Below are 13,103 nucleotides of genomic sequence, written 5' to 3' on the forward strand. Positions count from 1 at the left end.
CAGTATGTAATAGATCTAAATCTAATACCATCAATCAATAGTATAATAAAAATCTTATAAGATAAAATCATCTGTGAAATCGTAGAACAAAATGATTTCAAAACAAAAGTGACATTTGCGAGATCAATTTCAAAATGAACTACAAAGAAAAACGAAACGCCATTCGACTTCTTAATCACAGAGAGGCGTCACCTTTGTCAGTATCCAAACATTACGCCTGTCTCGGGTCTTAACAAATGAAGATCCGGGGGTCGTACCTCCGACCCTCGAATGCATCAACGTTTCACAGAACATAAACCGGCTTGCATCATTGCACCGGATAAATGTGCCGAACGAATGCCTTTCCACCATCGCGTCGTCTGATTTTGATGACGATTTATTCGGGTTTGGATTTAGGGGAAATTGTGCCTTTGGGCGTGAATGTTGTATACGTCTTCATTTGTATATTTTAGTTGCTCTTGGCATCGTAAAGTTGTTGTTTAGGATAATAATTAAGATTAAATTATTTATGTAAGATATTTAGATGTTGATACAACTTTCAAAAGTTTTGCCTTGCCTATAATTTAATATATTACTTAAAATTATTAAAATTGTGCTCTAAGATGTACAGTAATGAGTTCATTTTTAAGAAGAAACATAAAAATATGAAATAAACAGTCTATTTCCTCTATTTAAAATACAAAACAACAATTTATTATACAAAACGTTTTGCAGTCATTTCCTGAGGAAGATGTACTGCGAGAGGATTCATTAACAACCCTCGACAAATCCCTGGCTTTCTTAGGGGGCCTACACATGCAACAATAAAATATCAAGAATAAAATACGCCTGCATTTATCTACCTTTTACTTTTATTTATTTAACGTTGTATGATTTTCCTTTATCTTTTATGTAAAGCAAAGTTAGATTTAGTTTATTTCTTTCTTTTATATTTTAACCTATATTCTATCATCAATGTCCCTATACTTTTCCTCCTTACATGTAATGTGCCAACACTATTATCTTGAATATTGCTACAAAATAAAATACCGCCTCTACAAATTTGCATTTCCGGTCTTTACCGGCACTTTTGAAAAGGTACGTGCACGATTCAAGGTGTATTGTATTAGGCTTTAGAGTGAAATAAGAGTAGGTATTGGGGTTCCGTGAGTCGTTTTAAGGCCCGTCGAGTTAATGAAATGTACTTCTAACCCATTTTTGCCCGGGGCATACAAAACGGAATGTCTTTTCAGGTGCTGCTTGGAAAGCGTGTGGTTCTATTTTGAACTTCACTTTTGTGTTTACACGTTGATTTTATTCCCTATTTCGTTTACTTTTTGTTTACTTAAACGTTATTGAAGCTGTATTACTCGACTTTTAATGAATGTTTTGGTTTTTATGTTCAATTAGCTCGTGAAAGACCATGATGCTTCTATAAGCACAGTTGACCTATATAGCTGACCGACACTGCGAGTTTAATATTAGGCAAGAGTATTACAAAATTTACACAAACAAAATGTAATGGAACATATATTTCACCACAAGTTTTCAATCATCGACACTTATTTTTTAAGAACATAAACTATTTTATCATCACTACCACATTGTCCCAAAAACTAGGCTAACCACTTTACTAACAATTTTCGTATAAAAACAAAATATAAATATAGGAGATGCAATAAAGTTCAATAAAACCGGCAAGAGAAACTGAGTCGACGGCCGCCGATAGATTTGTTCGGCAAAAGCCATAATGATTTTATGGAGACCATAAACTGAATACCTATTGAATAATGTTCATTGTGTAGCGCAATACAGATGTAATTTTATCGACTTAGGATTCTATTTCGGAGAGTTGCGATATTGTATCGATCACAGTATATTATGTAGTTATTAAGTACATTGTTAATTTGTTTAATATTTTAATGTAGTAAGTATATATTATTATTATTAACTAACTTAGTGTATTCTGTTTATCCGATTTAATAAAAAAAAAATCACAAAATTTAGACCGCGTTTTCAAATACAATAGGATATTGCATGGCTAAAAAAAGAGATACGGATTTGACAACTAGTCTTTATTAAAAAAACTAAGATACCATTTATTTATCATAAAACTGTATTCTTGCCAAATTAAATAGCATATTAGCATGTTTTAATCCCGGATATATGCATCATTCGCTTAGGATCGTTGGCATAATCTGAATGGCGCCAGCATGGCGGATGCCTTAATTTGTATTTATTTGCTTAACACATATTTTTAGGTTCACTTGCGTGCTTAGGCATTTCAAGACGAACATTAAGTTAAAAGTCGACAACGTGAGAGAATAATCGCCTTCTGTATCTAGCACAGATATTCTTAGACATTCCTTCTCAGTACAAAATGTTGTTTCTCATATAAGAAAAGGAAGGGTCAATGAACTTAAGTCCTGTCATGTATTTTCGACGCGATATGGGTATTTTAGTGTATTTGGACGCGATGCGGATATTTTAAAGAGTATTATTTTTTTGGATGAATTTAAAAATAACTATGCACATTAAGGACGTTAGGCATTTAATATATAATGGAACTCAATAAGACTAAGTAGCAAATTTAGAATTAATTTTCTTTATTCAACAATAATAACTGATTAAACTTGTTGATTGGTATCAATATCATTGATTAGTTCAATGTATCAATATCTGTCCAATTTAAATCAAATAAATGTAACCCAAGATGATAAATATAACATGAAAAACATTGCGATATATGATATACCAGGTTTTTATTTTAATATTTAAGGAAAATTATTTCCGTCTTATTATTGTTAACCAAAATTCTTGTTAGAATAACGTAACGATGTTTCTATGAATTGAACTACTGTTTGCGTACGTATCGGTACCAGATTTACTCTTAAATAAATACATACACTCACACCTTTTTTCCCGAAGGGGTAGGCAGAGGCGTAACCGGTGCACCCACTTTTCATCCCATGACGTGATGTGGGCGAGCCTACCGCAATATCGGGCACAAATTCCAGACTTCAAGCTGATACTAAATAAACATAAGCACAATATCACTTTTCCCGATCTGGAGATGGGTACCGAGACCTCAGTACTGCAATCGGACCATAATACAACTACGCCACTGAGACAGTCCATATAACTTATGGATAATTTTTATCATATTAAATCCATTATTAATGTGTTAATTTGATTAACTATGCTACTTCCATATAAATAAAAATATTATAGTATTGTATAAGTGGGATTTCATTTAGTTTTTGGAATAGACAAAAAGTAAAAACTATAAAGATAAAATAGAGATGAACGATTTCATGATACACAATTTGGGATTATTGCGACTAGGCTTACAAAAAGGGCATTCTCTTCAAAGGAAATCAATTAAATATATCCCTACGTCCTCGCAAAAACAACGACATTTTGTAACAGAGTGGTGAAAAACGATTAGTGGGTCACATGACGGAATGTCATCCTTTGAGGGAAGAAAAAAATATATTGGAAGAGACAGACCATAGCAGGGGAGAAAGGTGAAATTTTCCAAAAAGGAACCCGACACAACATATAGGTATTACGCATAAATACGGTCTACAGATCGTTCTAAAGATAATTATTGTATTCTAAATAAATAATGCTTTCTTCTGTTGACGCGAATGTTAGATATTAAAATTACATAAATCTACAAATAATCTATATAAAGGGTAGCCTGCAGGAATCGCGTTATATGAACGCTTCACTACTAGACCATAGCAACCTAAGCATTGAAAATTTAATATCATTGAATTTAAGCTGTCATTTCACCGCGCGTCAATTGTCTGTGATAATGACATCAATCCGGCAAGTGCCCTACGTTACTAAATTTAATAAACAAACCATACCTTAAATCCACTACAAAAAACGCACTTCACGTAAACGTAAAACACAAACATTGTTCAACCCTATTCTTTTCACTTAGAAACGGTAAACACAACACGAGACACTCGGAAAACTTTTATAGTACGTTTTGGCCATTGTGTGAGTTTAATGTCTGAAAATGGATCCAGGTCGGCAATGTCGCCGGTGACACAGCGTTCTCTAGTGAAAAATGTACGCGTGACATTCCAGCCGGCTCTCGGACGTGCGTTTGAAAATGCAACGAAAAGGTGCTTTTTTTGTAACTACAATCAGCCGCGAAAGTATGTAAATAAAATCTAAACCACCTACTTACTGTACGGACTACTACGGGACCCATACGTCCTTGGTTAATAGTGTTGATTTTAAATGATTGTCCAGGATGCGAGAAAATTCATATATTGATAATTTGCTTATTGATAATATGATACTGATGATGGGATATGAGCATTGAGCATGCACGGCCTAACGCAGTCTGATTGTTTTGCGCACTGATCGTATAGTTGTAATAAAAAGCATTGGCGTGTCGTAAAGCGATGACGCCGCCATGCACTAACTGGGTACGAGGTAGCTCGTACAGCCATTTATACATTAAGTTAAATAAAAAGCCTTTTGTTTATGTAAACAACATAAACCGTTTCTAATTTAATTTCAGCGAAGAAAAATCTCAATGAAAATCACAACGAAGCCTTTTGAAATAAAAAAAATCGTTCAACTATTTTTGCTGCTGACTGTACATTAAAAATTCACTACTTCAACTAATGGTTGTGACGGTCGCTTGCACTGGACTCTGTACAGTACAGACTGAATAGAAAATTCTCGACACTACTAGCATTTTATATGTGTTTTAAATCTACACCTATAAAACTAAAAAACCCATTATACGTCACATAATTAATTTTCCTTGAATTATTGCGACGTTCTAGATACAATGTGGGTCAATTAAACATACGATTAACGCCTGCCCGGTAACAAAATATTTATTTATGATTAATTATAGTCCGACCGGGACAGCGTCTTTAGAAAGTCAACTGAATCCAAGGGGATTATCACAAGGGAATATTTACGAAAGATTCTTAAGAAAAATATAAGCGAAAAATTCAAGTTATCATCATCTCCATAATTCAGATAATACGTAGCTTGGTAAGTACCAGTCAAATATTAATTATGACACCTAATATATTTAAATTGTTCGTTTTTTAAAATCCTAACCACACACTAGGTCGTGTCGCCCAAAATCGCCTACTTCCGCGACATCGTATTAGCGCCACGCGCGCATTTGTCCGCACCAATAAAGTCAAATGTTTATATTTAGCCGCCATATAAATAGTGGTTGAATTTATGCCCGCGGCGGTTCGGCGCACTGGGCACGAATGAATTGGCCCCAAAATATTTGTCTGTCGTGATACTGGCCGCCAGCCAGCGGGATCACTTTCGGTTGTTGGCGAACTAGATAGAGATAAAATATAATGGCGCTGTCTGGATCAAGGAGGTATGCGCTTAAGCGCCTCGTGTGACTCACGGTGTGTCGGAATTTGGGAATGTTCATTTGCCGAAGACGGATGGCGGTAGAATGTGGCGCAGGCGCGATTGTCGCGTATGGTTGAGATAAGTAAAACAAAACGCTTTGTTGAATGTGCAGTTGTTATGTCATCGACTAGGATGGGGGAATAGAATAATATTGCAAGAGAGCTATGTTTTTGTATACAAATATTTTCTTTTATGAAACTGTATTTATAACGGTAAATTTAAATATTTACTATACAAAAATCGGCGATACTCCAATATAAAAAGGCTGTAAATCACGTAAAAAAAAACGACAATGTTATATTATAACAAGGCTATAGTAGTAAGTAGCTTTTCTGTGAACATTTTTATACGTTTCTTATCTTATAATTCGTCGTACAAATTCTAAAGATTATTCTTAATTTTAGTAGAAACTAGTGATAACAGACAATTCTTATACTCAATAAATCTATATGATATGATCGTGATAATTCACTCCCAATTGCACATCCAAATCTCAAATAGCTACTTACATTATAAACACTATTAGATCTCGGCTCTATCCAACGATACTATTAGCAGTAATTCAAGAGGAAGCCATTCTATCCAGCCTGTTATATCCACGGATTACTCTTTGAAACTCAAGCAGACGCCACGGCAATGGAGTAGCTACTAACTTTATAATAAATATTATGGGATCTTTTAGTACTTTTGGTTATGAGACTGACTATTTTACTTCTAACGGGATAACTTCTGAAGTTGCTGATTATTATTGCCAATGCATATATGAAAATATTGACATATCTAGATTGGAGTCCCCAAAGCTCAAATACACGCACTCAATTATTGTAGGTATAAACTTTTTAATCGCAAGACAAAGGTTACAGTCGATGATTAGTTTTATTGTTCATTTTGGACTTTCCATCGATTCATCCCCTGTTTACGAGCATCTATATAGTTAGATAGCAGCGCATGCAGACGTCATAATGGAATTCTCTGTTCATTTATTTATGCCAATGCATCTAAATTTTTCTTTATCTAAGCAAAACGGAACGCAGAAATACGCCCAACAAACCAAACAAAATCATAATACCCGATATCTACAGTAATACATTATTCCATTGCGATTTAAACGAACACAAATCATGTGCACACATAATCCACCTGTAATTATATTCAGTCAACGTATTCACATTCTCACGGACGTTATTAATAGACTTGTTCGCATTCTTCGTGACGGTAAAAAAGCGCAAACCGTTGGCAACAAATGAGATAAAACGTCGCATAACCACACACTAACAACATAACAGGTCAGTCCCATTTCTCATATCATTACACATAATCAACATTCATCAGACCACAGCGGTGTTTGATGACAGACATGCCGCTGTTTAGCTTTGTCAGCTATATTTTGATACGTGTTTATGCGCTGGAGGTAAATATTGATATAATTATAAGAGGTAGCAAAGAATGCAGGAATGGTATAGTAAATAATAAAGAAGAGATATTGTTACGTGCCGGGAATTTGCTACATAATTCATCATTTTAATTGGAGAAGGGCAATTTGTACCTGATACACATTAAATTTTGATAACGATTTCTCATAAGTTTGCGAAGGTAAAGGTCAGGACAAAATCAATTGTTACAAAAATTATTCATCATCATGACCCATCAGTGCTGGACATAGGCCTCCTTCAATATGTGGCATTTTACCCTGTCTTCGGCCTGTCGCATCCAGTTCTTGCCACCGTTTTTTCGCAAATCGTCACTCCACCTACTTGGAGGGCGTCCTACACTATGTTTGCCCAGTCTTCTTCACTCAAGAACTGGTTTAACACATCGGTTATCGGTACAGCACTAAATTCAGATATGATATAATCCTAATGTGAAAATAGGTATTGTGGGCCGATAGTTTTATTTATCCTTGGAAAGTAATTATTTATACACACTATTTGGAAATATAGAGAATAATTCCCCAATAAAGTGAGAAATGTTTAAAATTATAATACTGTTTATTTTAAGATGTTATGTACTTTTAAAACGCAAACAAAACTGCGCGGAAACAAAATTTACATTGTGTCATGAAATTTAACGAGCAAACAGAAAACTTGTGAAATACTGGCGAATTATCTTTTAGACAAAGCGTTATTAAGGCGGCAAATCATGAGAAACGCACAAGGCAGGAGGAAATCTCGACGCAGTAATAACTTCATTGTATTCTGATTCTAACGTTGTATGACTAAATGATTACCAACTCGATAGGACTTAACATTGATGTTTATCTCAAGGCGTTGCCTTACCTTGTATTGCCTACAATCAAAGGTGTTTTTTACACAAAGGAATAATAAAACGAGTCATTCATGAACTCGAGCAGTGTAAATTACAACTAGCATTGCGATCGACATCTTGAGACATTACTTTATCAACCTATATTTCCCAAATAACACTGATTCCATGTCTATCAAACCCAAACACAAAAAGGTCTACACAGTACTCTCTGCTGCTTGATGCTGCTTTTCTACAAGACCAACTTTTATACAAACCATTACCGCACATAAGTTTTAAGGTAATCGTAAAGAATCCACATTAGCTCAATCACTTCCGAGTAAATGATAAGTTTTGTTGCACGGCGTAGTCATTTGTTTACTATCGAAAGGTCGTTGACACTAAGTTCAACAAGAGATAAATAGTGAAGCGATAATAGTTACAACACTATGTATATACATAATGTCACTGTGTTTTTGTTATAGGTTATGATGATATGAAATTCAATTACACGGGTCATATTTGTAATGTTTTTATATCGATTTCATAATATTTTGGGTCAATCGGTTATGAAATTTCGTTATTGTAACTGATAGTTGTTTTTATTATTTTCCTGGTTTGTATTTTTATAAATAACATCAACAGATACTATATTTATCACTTTGTTTTTCTAATAATTGCTTAAATATTTTCGTGATTGGTATAAACATTTAGGTATACTTTACGAAAATTTAGATAGGACAAGGATAGCTACAACATTACTACAGGCATGTGACGTAGATATCAAAACAAAAATATTAAGCCGTCGCGAAACGGCATTAATCATAAAACTCAGATTAAGTTATTTTCCAAAATCCCGCAAATGTTCAATAAAAAAGATCAAAAGTGAGTAAATTGGCACATTTACTCAGCTAATAAAGGAGTTTGTCAATGTCATGAGGAAACAAAGAAACAAAACAGATAAAACGTTACGATAAAACAATTCGGTAACTGTAGTCACTTTTATTCTTAGGAACTTGTAAGGAATGAAGGGAAAAGGAACATCTATAAAAGATTTCTCTCTCGTCGTCCATTTTGATACAATTTTGTTTGTTCTGTGTCGGTAAGCAAACGGATTTATTAAACACAATCTAATTTGCATAGAGTTCCCCGACATCTGTGGATGGAAAGCAATTCCTTCAATATACGAGTTGGAAAATATGATTAATAAAAGCTAAGGAAGCGTTATTCGAAAGTGGAAGGAATTCAAAAGTTGCAGACAATGCTGGCTTAACATAAAGGCTTCTCAGGGCAATTTTCTCTGAAATTATATGTATGAAACTTTGCAGACAGAAACCTTACGAAGAATGCATTTATGTCTAGCATGCACCAGGCTCGTTTGCCGGAGGCATCGTGTCGGCAAAGAAAAAAGTGCAAACGATACGTCAGCGCGTCCCTATTCCTGGCACGTGTGACGGGAATACAAAAGGCTCGGTCGCAATCTGCCGCGACTCCTGTGCCATTGTCAACGTACTGCTAATATTTACACTACATACATGAACATTGTTGATTACATTGTTTTTTTAACCCTCAGATAATGTGATTAAGGACTGTTTTGTTTCGATACTTTGTTTTATAAACGAAAATGTTTTAAAATAGTGGAATAGAATTTTTAGAATAAGGACGGCCAAATTGCTTTGTGGTATTATAAATTGTTTGAGACGTGCGTGGAAAGAGTTTGGTGGAATATTATTTCGGAAGGGGAATTTGTTGTACCTTGCGATAAATGAGTTTCTTACTTAATGTAAGAGAGTACCTACTTGTTTACATTCCTCTTTAATGAAGATTCTGCAAACTCCTCTGATCTTCAGAGCTTATAGTATTTCCGATAACTCTGGGGGAAATACAGGCGAGTTCTACGAATAATATAAATGAGAATTTTTTCCCCGAATCGATGTGGAATTTTATCAAGGAATGCTTTGAAGCCAACGATCGGATAATAAAAGAATGTACATTGAACACACAATATTAATCGCTGAAATCAATAACAGATTTTCTTATAACCGAGCACACAGAAGAATTAAAATTGGTATTGCGTTTAATATTAGAAAAGGTATTATATTTTGTCTGAAGACCCGTTGGAAATCAGATAGCGTTATCATATACCTATGTAAAAATAATAGTTTACACGTCATAACTCACAGTCTGCCCTAATGCGACAAGTTCGGACATAAAGCCACATTTTGATATGAGGCACCCCTTCACCACGAAACTTTTGTCATTCAGGAAATTGCCACGAACTCCCTTGCGGCGCGAACAGCCAGTCTTACAAATGAATATGCATCCCGAAAGGGTTGCATGCGATGTTAAAATATGAGAAACTTCACGGGCCTTAAAAGCCGCAAGATGATGACAGAGGGCGACTGTAATCGTCACCGGGCCAACAATAAATAAGGATACGAGTAAAGGGGGCTACCTTCATTGTTATTTCCTTAACGGGCCGTCTTATGGCCCTCTTAATTAATTTGAAACTTTCTGTGGTCTCCTGTGGCGTGCAATTTGAATAATAGCCGGGATAGGGTGCCGAAGCTTAATTTTAATTGCAAATATTTATGTTAAACGATGCTCCGAGCGGCGTCGAATGCTCCTTGGTTATTGCAAAGTATGATATATTGCGTGGAAAATGTCTTTGGCACGCAAAATCTTGTTATTTATCGTATTCATAAAACACTCTTTGTTCTTTAATTGTTGCCGACTAATTAACGTGTTTTATGGTGCAGGGGAGTTTCCTAAAAAGGACGTACTGATGTAGGTATCGAAATATACATACTTATAATGTCTTGAAGTGGGAACTTTTTGTTGAATCCGTGAGAAAATAGAGCGCGAGATGATACAATCCATCAACGTTTGTCATGCTTTATGAGGTATTATTGATATTAAGATTGATTTTATATTTTTTATCTTCAGGTTGTGTTTTTATCTGCCTTCAAAATTGTTAATATTACATTAATTGTAAAATGCCCCTTAGTTTGTTTTTATCTCTATGTATAAATATTGTTATATCGATTTAAATTATTTTACATAATTTGTTGACACTTTAGTACTCACAGACTTTCCGGAAATAAATGCAAAGGAACAGCAGTTACCTGAAAAGATGAAATGTAACGTTAATAAAATGTGACAATGTAGAATGCACACAAAGTAGAATTACAATAGTTACCGCGACATGCATAGTGCTTTTTAACCGACTTCAAAAAAATATGGAGGTTCTAGAATCTATTAGACTATAAAATTTGTAAACAGCATATAAGTAATGTTATTACTTTATTGTCTTTAGTGGTATTTGAAGGCGTTTTTTTAATACATACATTTTTGTATTCATAAACATAAAATAGTGCTATTGAAATTCCGCATCTTAACTAGCGTCATGAACAACATATTGCGTGTGATTTTTATTAAGTGAATAAACTTAAATACACATGTCACAATCAATTCCCACACTAGATATTTATCTCGCTATAAGATCAAATAAAATGTACTGGCAAATTAGTTAGCGAGATATATCAAGACTGGTTTTCAGACGGGCAATCGACATTAACGGGACGGTCTAATGATACTGTCTAGATAGACTTACTTCTACTATGTTGACGACCATTCAGATTAAATGAGAATTATACATTTTTATAGCGGCGATAGCCTAGTTGGGTGAGGAACGGACTGCCAAGTCGAATGTCCGTATGTTCGAATTCCAAAGGCACACATCTATGACTTTCCTAAAATTATGTGTGTAATTTCTGTGAATTATCACTTGCTTTAACGTTGAAAGAAAACATCGTGAGGAAACGTGCAATCTGAGAAATTTTAGGGATGTGTGAAGTCTACCAATCCGCACTAAGCCAGCTTGGTGGACTAAGGCCTAATCCCTCTCAGTAGTGAGGAGGCCCGTACCCAGCAGTGGGACAGTATATAATAAGGGGTATTTATTATTAAAATAATTGAAATGTGGTAGGTGAAATAAATTTAATTTTCAAAGCGTTTGTTATAGTTAAGTATATGCTCTCGCTTGCATCTAAGGGACAAGACATGTTCAGTTAGATCAATTATTCGCGAAATATATTTCTATTACATGATATTGTGATATGGGTTAAAATATCGAGTCATAATTTTAGATCTGGTTAACTTAAATGTTTAACACATAGAAATTCTCACTTTTAATTCCTTATTAATCGATTTTACAGGTACAATCTAGTAACATCAGACCGATACGACGATAATTACAAAGTTGTGTTTTCTTAAAATGAATTGTGTGGACTATTCAACAATTACCTGGAAAGTATATTGTAGCATTATTAATCTAGATTAATTATAATGAAATTAACGTCTAGACGTTAAACAGTTTTCGCAGTATTAACGGTCATATCATAAAGTGAAAAACAATGTTTACCTATTAATATAACTGGATAATTTAGAACACAAGATTTTGTACCAAACACTCGCTTTGGCCACTTTTGATTCAAAGTATCACATCACTACAAATTGATTACACTTTAATAATAAACAAATTATTAAAATTTAAAACACTTGTTTAAAATAAACACAATTTAAGCACCAAACACAAAGTCACCTTCAAAACAGATCTCAATGCAGGTGGAAAGCGCACCACGACTGATAAAACACTGACTATTGAAGATTTCACAGGAATTTCGCACGGCACGCCGTTCCATTCGTCACCGTCTAGTAATTAGGCGATAGAAATTATAACCATCTTATGACAAGGGAATAAGAACTACAATCCTTTGAAATTAATGATGTTATGGAGAGCGTGCGACTCGGCAGACGCACTCACGCAACGTCTAAAGTCTAAACATCACTAAAGAGTACAAAAATATATATGCGACCTTTATGCCAACGCCCGGGTGGCAATGATCGACTCATTTAGCACTAAACATTTCTATTACGATATCTGGGTCGTACGAATTCTTTATTAGTAATAAGATTACGATCAATGAATTGACGTTGACGTATGACAAGTTATATACGAATTTATTACTTTAAAAAATTAATAGAAAAACATTATAAAAATGTTTTTATTATTGTAGAGAGAAGGATCATTATGTTATTGGAAATTATTATTTTTTAATTTACTAGTTCGGAAATTAGTTCATTTAAATTATAAAAACTTTACGTAAAATGCTTTAATATTTTTTTTTATCGGAAGCAAAAGATTAAAGGAAAAAATAACCAGCATCAATAAAATATCGTAATCAACAAATATTCAATGTTCAGTCATGAATAAAAGTTTAAATCAATTTTATTTAAAGTGAAAGACTGACAGATGGTTAATAAAAAAGAAATACTTACAGCCGTTGACAACCCTAAAACTTAATCGAGCACTCATAACCACTAAATCCACTTATAATTTTAAATATCGAACTGGAATCCATCAGCTCTCGATGGCCGTTGATCGATCACACGGTACATACACT

Source organism: Manduca sexta, unplaced genomic scaffold, assembly GCF_014839805.1.
Source record: "Manduca sexta isolate Smith_Timp_Sample1 unplaced genomic scaffold, JHU_Msex_v1.0 HiC_scaffold_2088, whole genome shotgun sequence".
NCBI classification, from domain to species: domain Eukaryota; kingdom Metazoa; phylum Arthropoda; class Insecta; order Lepidoptera; family Sphingidae; genus Manduca; species Manduca sexta.